The following is a 9,167-nucleotide window of genomic DNA, read 5'->3' on the forward strand; positions in this document are numbered from 1 at the left end:
TGGGTGCAAGGATGGCTGGGTGGACAGATAGCCATCCAGCCACGATCAAGGGGACCGTCCCAAAACACACCAGTGCCAGAGACAGTGAGCCCAGTGGGCTGGGGTGACTAGAGAGGACTTCCTGGAGGGGAGGGATTTGAGCTGAACCTTAGCTAAAGGGGGAGGATTGGAACTGATACCCCAAAGTAGATGGAGTGATGGCCTCCGCAAGCTCTTCTTCAAGGGGCAAAACTCACCCTGCTTCTGCCTGGCTTTAGGAGGAGGAAGTCATTTCTCTTAGACTCAGCTTCTCTAGCTTTAAAATGGACAATTAGCTCTTTCTTGGTTGTGACCCACAAATATTGGAGAGACGGTGATGATGCTTGGGACAGTGATGGTCTTTGAGCTTCTCGGAACACGCACACTAGGTGTGCGCCTGCTCACAGGTGTGCGAGAGCTCATAGCCCAGGGTCAGCTGGACCACTCTGCCTCATCCCTCCAACCACTGCTCTCAGAAGAGCAGCCTGTTTGTGAAGATCGTGTCACGCCCCTTCACTAGCTCCCCCACGGGACCTGGACCCTGCCCAGCCTGCCTCCCACTAGAGCTCCCACACACACACCTTCTGCTTCCTCTCTGCGGCTGAAACAGTCCAAGCCTTTTCCTGGCTTTCCTTCAGGTTGGAATGTCTACCTTGCCAATGAAGGCATGTATGATTGGTGTTGTTTTGGTGCTTCCATGTATTGCACGCCTGCTGTGAGTCAGGCTGTGTGCTGTGTCTCCTTGAATGCTCATAGCAACTTTCTAAGAGGTGCTTTATCACCCAGATCACAGGGGAATAGTGGTTGAGCTGGGTTCCGAATCCAGGCAGCTAGCAAGGAGCTGCTTTGGAAAACGTGAGCGGCCGCCAGGGAAGTGACGGCGGGGGACCTCTTTCTCTCTCTCTCTCTCTGTGTCTCTCTCTCTCTCTGTCTCTTTCTCTCTCTCACACACACACACACACACACACACACACACACACACACGCACACAGAGGAAAGTGAACAGGCTCCTTCCTTTTCCCAGTTCTGAGCCCTGGACCACCCCACTCCCTCTCCTCCTCCCTTCCTTCTTACCAATAGATCTTCCCCCCAACTTAACACAGGCCTCCCTCCCCAAGCAGGAATTAAATCCCCAGCCTGGCCTTTTAGGAGTTTACCCTGCAGTTGAGGAAACACTTGTAAGATGCAATTTGAGAACCACTGGAAAATGCGTGCAACCTATAATAATAATTATGTGAGCAAAAGGACTCAGCTGAGGCCATCTGTAGGGCTAAGGAACTGGAAGGAAGGGATTAGAGAAAGTTCTAAACGTTAAAGAATCTAGTACAATAATAACCCCAATGAGAAATGGGCGAGACCTTGACAGAAAACTATAAAACTTGACTGAAGATAATTAAAGAAGACTTGAATAAATGCAGATGAATACACTGATTGTGGATGGAAAGGTTCAATATACTAAAAGATGCCAGTTTTCCCCAAATTAATCTATAATTTCAGTGTAGTCTCCACCAAAATTCCAAAATAATTTTTCAGGGAACTTGATAAGCTGATCCACCTGGAAGAGAAAATGCACAATGGCCAAGACGATTTTGAAAAAGAACAATGCAGGGGGTGAAATATATGGTGATAGAAACTCCAATATATAGATGATACAGAATTGTACACTTGAAACCTATGTAATTTTACTAACCAATGTCATCCCCAATAAATTTAATTAAAAAAGAACAATGAGGGAGCTCGCTTTATCAAAATGTGTTATAAAGCTATAGTGAATAATGTAGTGTGTTATTGGTGTAAGAATAAAGAAATTTAACAACTGGGATAAATTAGAGAGCCAGAAACAGTCCTATGTATATGTGGAAATTCGTACAGGATAAAGGAAGCCCTTTATTTTTTTATTAGTTTCAGATGTACAAAACAACATAGTGATTAGACGTTTACACATCTCAAAAAGTGATCACCCCAATAAGTCTATTACCCATCTGACACTCTACATAGTTATTACAATATTATTGACTATATTCCCTATGCTGTACTTTATAGCCACATGAATATATTTTTTAAAATTATAGTTGACATTCAATATTATTTATACTGGTTTCAGGTGCAGCATAGTGGTTAGACATTTATATAATTTGTAAAGAGATCCCCCCCATAAGTCTAGTACCCATCTGACGCGATACATAGTTTTTACAATATTATTGACTATATTCCCCATACTGTATTTCACATCCCCGTGACTATTTTTGTAACTACCAATTTGTACTTTTTAATTCCTTCACCTTTCTCACCCAGCCCCCAAACCCCTCCCATCTGGGAACCATCCGTTTGTTCTCTGTATCTATGAGTCTGTCTCTGTTTTGTTTGTTTGTTTATAGATTTCCACATTAAAGGAAGCCCTTTAAATCACCTGAGAAACGATTAACTGTTTAATAGATGGTGTTAGGGTAGCCACTTGGGAAAAAATGACCTAGATCCTGCCTCTCTCACACAATTCTCACACAGACTGTTCACAACCATAAATTCCACAATAATTCTAGAGAACTAAACATGAAAAAACAAAAACGTATTAGATAAAGTATAACAGTATGTTTCTAACTTTGGGGAAGCAAAGCCATCTTTAAAGACATGTGAAGGGAAAAAAAAACATAAAAGAAAAGACTAATACATTTGGCAGCATCAGAACTTAATTCTGGCCCTGCAGTCCAACTGTGAGTGTGTTTGCACGGCACCTGTAGACCTGGCCATGGCACCATAGCTCTCCTGGGAGCAAGGCGTCTCCCTTCACGGGAGTGCCGAAATCATGGCCTGAGTTTTTCTCATTTGGCATCAACAGCATTTCCTATCAGCGTGGCATAGATCCATCTGAAACCTTTTACTTGAGTGCAGACATAGGGACTCCCCTTGCTTGTAACTACTGATCCTGAGCTCATGAAATACCTAAATAATGTGGGGGGATAACTAAAAGATTGGCTATACAAGTGTTCAGTTTAGAAACCGGTGGCAGTCATCTCAAATATAGAAAGCGGTGAGGTCCTTGAAAGATGGCAATTTGATGTTGAGTGTGACCAGACTGCCAAAGATGACAGCACACCCAGAGAAAATTCTCAGAAAACTGAAATCCGTTCGGTGATCAGACAGATCACAGCTACAGTGATATTCCTGCCACTCACTGTTGGGAGTTTCTTGTTCATTTGATCTACTGATTTATACAGACAAATCTGAGGGAAGAGTTGGGACCACAGTTCATTTCCAATTCTGAGCAAGTCCGTCCTTGTTCATTCACTACTGCAAACCACAAAGTAAATAGCATGGTGGCCTACAAAATCCCTGCAGATGAGATGAGATGAGAACAATCATGTAATTCTCAAATGTGCTTTTCCTGAAACCAAGTCAACTGTAGTTCATGTTTTATTTCATTGGTTAATTTTCGGATGGGGAAAACTTAACATTCTTTACTGAGCTGTGCATAATTGTCCCATTTTTTAGCACCTGTTTGACTTTGCATAGGGTTGACATAATTTTTTGCACACTATTCAAAAAGAACCAGCAGATTACATCAGCACTGTAATGTCAGTTCATTTGAATGTGGTAAATGTAGATGGAAAAAACTTTTTCTATAAAGCTAAATACCTTCTTAAACCTTTTGGTCAGGTAGCTTGACTCAGAATATAGGTAGGGAGATTTTTAAATATGAAACACAGCAAAAGAAGTCTGAATATTCAGAATCTTCGTTTAGGTCCTAAAGTAACTGATAATCCATAAATAACAAAATATTACTATTACATCCTTTTGCCATTTATTTCATTTGTATAGTTTCCATATTGAAAAAAATCTCCAGTTATTTGGTTTTAATTTACATAACTTACACCTACAAAGCTATCATTGTTTCTACTGTTTAAATTCCGGTGATACAGAACTCTTAGAAATGTCTTCATATTTTATAAAATCAAGCTTTAGATGAAGTTAAATAATGAAGTTAAATAAGTATGATTAAAACACATTTAATGCTTTTGTAAAGAAGATACAATAAGTAAAATTAAAGAACAAGTAACAGATTGGGAGAAAAAACATGCAACATAGCTAATGATACAGAATATACTTAAACAACTTGTAAAATAAAAAACCCAGCCACGTTAAAAAGCAAACTATTTCAACAGACCATCCAGAGAAGAAAAAATACAAAAGACAAAAGAAAACTTTTTGAAAAGATAATCTCACTAGTAATATGTGCAATGCATTTAAAACCCAATGAGGTAACATTTTTCAGCCTCATATTGGCAAAAATGATGACATTTGATACTAAGTGTTGGTTAGGATGTAGGGAACTGGGTACTGTCGCCCGATGTGAGTGCCAATTTGACAGTGTTGATTAAATTGAAAGGGCATTTACCAGGACTTCCAGGCTTGGAGGGCAATGGTGGCTCCCTAATTCCTTATCTACCCACTTACCCTTCCCTCAAAAGAATGTAAATCAACAAAGAGAGGAAATAAAACCACACATGAGCCTCGTATTACCTGAAGTAGAGAAATCATCCAGATTCCAACAGAACTCCCACCACATGCAGCTGCAAGCCTGTGGGCGCAGAAAGTGACAGAGAGGTTTGAGACATTGAAAACTAGTGGGGGCGTGGCGACCTTAGACAGGCGTGGACTGAATCACTCTCTGTCCAACACCAGATGCCAAAATACTGAACACAGTTGGAGCATAATAGCTACCAAGAGCACCAGCAACAGGGAAGAGTCTGGAAAGCGTGGAAGGGGCAGCATTGGAGAAGCATTGCTTCTTGGGGAGAATCAGTTTTATACAGTAGGGGCAGTGCCCCCCCGTCCCTTGTAGATATGGCAATGAGGGGAAAGAAGGAATTAAGAAGGGAAAATTAAGAATCCTAAAAAATAAACGAGAAATAAGAAAAACCAACTTCCAGCCTCCCCATCCCTTCACACAATTCATGAGAGGCAGCTGGACGAACAGCAGAGGGCGTGCTTGCATGGGGAGTCCTGTCTGTGACTGAACAGGACTAGAAAATGGTAAATCACATGCGTTCAAAACTAGTTAGAAAATAAAAGAACTGCAAATCAGAACATTTCAACTGATAAGAATTCTTTCCCCCAAACAGAGCATAAAGCTGAAGAAAACTGTAATACAACATTCCAAATTGAATCAAATATCCTCAAATAAGCCTTTGGAGATAGGGAGAAACACCTCAAATCAGAAATACGAAAACTAACAGAAAAATATTTTTTTAAAGGAAGAAATAAAATGGAAATTGATCTCAGAGAAAAAAATAACGAAATCGTATTACAATTGAAGATTAAACTAAAAGGTGCCCAAGAAAGAATAGGTTCAAATGAAAACTTAATAAAGGACATTGAAGAAAACCAGGAAAACAACCAAAAGAATGAAAATTAGATAAAGAAGTAAAGAGAGAGAGTTGGGGAGAGGGGGGTTCACAGTGTGAGGGATATAAAAATAAAATAAAGTAAAATAAAACTAAAAAAAAAAAAAAAGTAAAGAGAGAAAGTGGTTGAAATGGAAAATAGGCAAAGTGCTGACATTTAAAATTGTAATCCAAGAAGACTTCCCAGAAATAAAAGACCTGGATCTATACATCAAAAGGGCTCATACTGGGTAAACTTGACATCGAGTCATCGATTCTAAGATATACCGTGTTTCCTCGAAAATAAGACCTAGCTGGACCATCAGCTCGAATGCGTCTTTTGGAGCAAAATTTAATATAAGACCCAGTCTTATTTTACTATAATATAAGACTGGGTCTTATTCAATATAATATAATTTAAGACCCAGTCTAATATAATATAATACAATACAATATAATAAATATAATATAATATAATACCGGGTCTTATGTCAATTTTTGCTCCAAAAGAACATTAGAGCTGATCCTAGTAAAGCTTTCAGATTTTTTTTTAACTTTTATTTATTTTAAGTGTGTTTTTCCAGGACCCATCAGCTCCAAGTCAAGTAGTTGTTTCAATCTAGTTGTGGAGGGTGCGGCTCACAGTGGCCCATGTGGGGATCGAACCGGCAACCTTGTTGTTAAGAGTACCACATTCTAACCAACTAAGCTAACCAGCCGCCCAAAGCTATTAGATTTTAAAGATAGAAAACCCTCAGGGCCTCTAGGCAAAAATATGAAACACCTTTAAAGACATCAGAATTAGACTGATACCAGACTTTTAAAAAATAACATGAGGTACCTAGAACAGGCAAATTCATTGAAACAGAAAACAGCATAAAGATGACCAAGGGCTGGAGGGAGGGGATAGATGGGGAGTTATTGTTTAATGAGTACAGAGTTTTTGTTGGAGATAATGAAAACGTTTTCTTCAATGTCCAGGATCCCAACCTTGTTTTAGTCTCTGCTCTGCAATTGAAATGGATGGCATGCTCACTAACCGTCCTTTTTAAAACAGCCTATGCTGCACATGAAACAGGGCTTATACTGCATATGTAAACTTGACATAGAGGACATATCAAATAGAGAAAGAAACTGTAAATCTAATACCTATCATTTCTGTCATTTCTCTTTGCATCTCTCGTATTTTCTGTTTGAGATAGGAGATTGATATGTAATTTGGTGGATAGATAGTCATCGCTAATGATCAGAGCCGTTAACAAATGACTCAGTCAAGTTTACAAAAAATAACTAAGAATAAAAAAAATATAAACAACATAATCAGTAAGCTAGTTTTTTAGGATATGTATTACTATGAACTGAACTGTGTCCCCCCAAAATTCATATGTTGAAATCCTAACCCCCAGTGTGATGGTATTTAGAGATGAGGTCTTTGGGGTCATAAGGCTAGGACCCTCATGATGGTGTTAGTGACCTTATAAGAAGAGGTCATTTAAGCACACAAGAGGGCAGCCACCTACAAGCCCTGAGAAGAGGCCTCAGAATGAAACCTAACTTATCTTGATCTTGGACTTCCCAATCTCCAGAACTGTAAGAAATACATTTCTGTTGTCCAAGCCACCCAGTCTATGGTATTTTGTTATGGCAGCCTGAGCAGACTAATATATATATAGAACACTACACCTTGATGATAATCCATCTTATTCTTAAGCATACATGGGCCATTTCCCCAAATTGATAGTGTTTTCAGACACAAAGAAAACATCAGTAGATTCTATAACATGAAATCAATGCTATATTATCAAATGCAATTAGACATTAAAAACAAAACAAAAGAAAGAAGCTACAAGCTCACTCTTGGGTGAGATGGGAAATACACACAGAAATCACTGAGTTTCTGAAAAAGAATGATAATAAAAAATACATATCAGAATCTATGGCATACATTGACAGCAACCGTGAGAGGAAAATTCATTCTCCAAGGTCCATCTATTTTCTGCACAGGCCAAATAGGCGAGCTGAATGAGGACGTGATGGGAATCACCACTCCAGCATCTTTCAAGTTGTTGACGATGGCAGTAATGACTGCTGTCCTTCTGGGAATATGGTATTACTTGCTTTAGGTTTACTAATTTTGTAGGTTGAGGCAGTCCTAATGGCTTCCATTTGGCCTTTCACACCATAAAATAGCCCTCAAGTCCACAGGTCAGGGATCCACTGTGGGGATTCTCCCAGTTGCTGAGTATGCCTATTCCAATGATGCATTCCACAACTGGGGAAATAGCCCCAGGATGGATTCGAGCACCCACTGAGCACACTGTAAGTCAGACCTGAGCTATAAACTCCATTGATCACAGTGACAGTTTGGATCTCTAAGAATTAGTGTCACTTCAGAACCAGTATCCAGTAATCCTTGAAAAGTCTGACTATTTCTTTTGCCCTAATACACAGTCACTCTGGTAAATACCCATAGGTCTCTTTGGAGAAGGCTGGGAGGAAGATTAACAGTACCCGTTTTGGGCAATCTAGCAGGGTCCTTCCTCAAGGGGACTCAGCCTCCCCTTCATTCAAGGGGTTTTGAGCCTCTGGGGCTGTACCTGATTCAAGTTTAGGAATTGACTGAGACGTCATGACTCTCTGTTTTTGTAACTGAGGATAGATTTCTGTTCACTCAACTTAGAACTCTTCTACTTATACAGATCGAGTGAGACTTTCTTTTCGGGGGACCACTAGCCAGTGCTTATGTCTTATGTGTAAGTCAGACTATTCTGATTGCTGCTTCAGTTTCATTGTCCATCACAGTAACCATGTATACCTTGTCTTTGTCAAGAAAGTACCACTACTTGGCTCTGCCATCCCAGGATCTCATTATCCTCATGTACTTAGGGATTCCTGCTCAATTGCCACTGTAATTTCTGACCAAAGGAGAAAAGACCACAGCTGCGGCAGCTCCTCTCACAAATTTATATTTGCCACACTGGTGAAATGTGTGTCCTCTGGACCCTTGCAGAATGGGTAAGTAGGTCTTCCACGACAAATCCACTTTGATACTTTCCACCGCAGCCTGTCAGGGCAGTCCTGGCATTTTAATTCATTTCATACAGGCCACCTTTGGGTCCATGTTTCACTCAACATAACAAACTGTTAGAGTCCTTTTAACTCCTTGAGCTAAAACTGAATCCAGATTCCCCGCTGAGTGGACCCATACAGAAGAGGTTATCAAACATTTTTGGTAGATGGCCAGATAGCAAATATTGTAGGCTTTGCAGACCAATGTCTCAACTACTCAATCCTACTATTGGAACATAAAAGCAGCCATAGACAATATGTAAATGAAAGAGCATATTTCAGTAAACATTTTCTTCATGGACATTGAAATTTTAATTTTACATGATTTTCATGTGACACAAAATTTGACTCCTCTTTTGAATATTTTTAGCCACGTAAAAATGTGAAAAACATTCTTAGCTTGCAAATTGTACGAAAACAGCAGTGGGGCAGATTTGGCCCACAGGTATAGCTTGCCAATCCTTGCCTTAGGTTTTACAATATACATATTTAATTAATCTCAGTCTGATTTCAAATAATACCATGCTACCTCACATATAGTGAAAGAACCTTACAAAAGTATACTCACAATTCCTCTCTCCATCTTTTGTGTATTATTGTCATACATTTTAGTTTTACATAAACTAGAAATCCATACTACACGTAGTTAGTTTTGTTTTAGATAGTCAATTATCTTTTAGGATGGTTTAAAATAAGCCA

At 39.5% G+C, this 9,167-nt stretch overlaps 1 pseudogene across 1 annotated transcript; it reads left to right on the forward strand.

The window, feature by feature from the left end:
• Window positions 1–355: 355 nt before the first annotated feature.
• Window positions 356–3,368, forward strand: LOC308501551 (mitotic spindle assembly checkpoint protein MAD2A-like; annotated as a pseudogene). The gene is made up of 2 exons: window positions 356–505; window positions 2,777–3,368. The product of its transcript is annotated as a mitotic spindle assembly checkpoint protein MAD2A-like (transcript).
• Window positions 3,369–9,167: the final 5,799 nt, after the last annotated feature.

This window comes from Rhinolophus hipposideros, assembly GCF_964194185.1.
Source record: "Rhinolophus hipposideros genome assembly, chromosome: 8".
NCBI lineage: Eukaryota > Metazoa > Chordata > Mammalia > Chiroptera > Rhinolophidae > Rhinolophus > Rhinolophus hipposideros.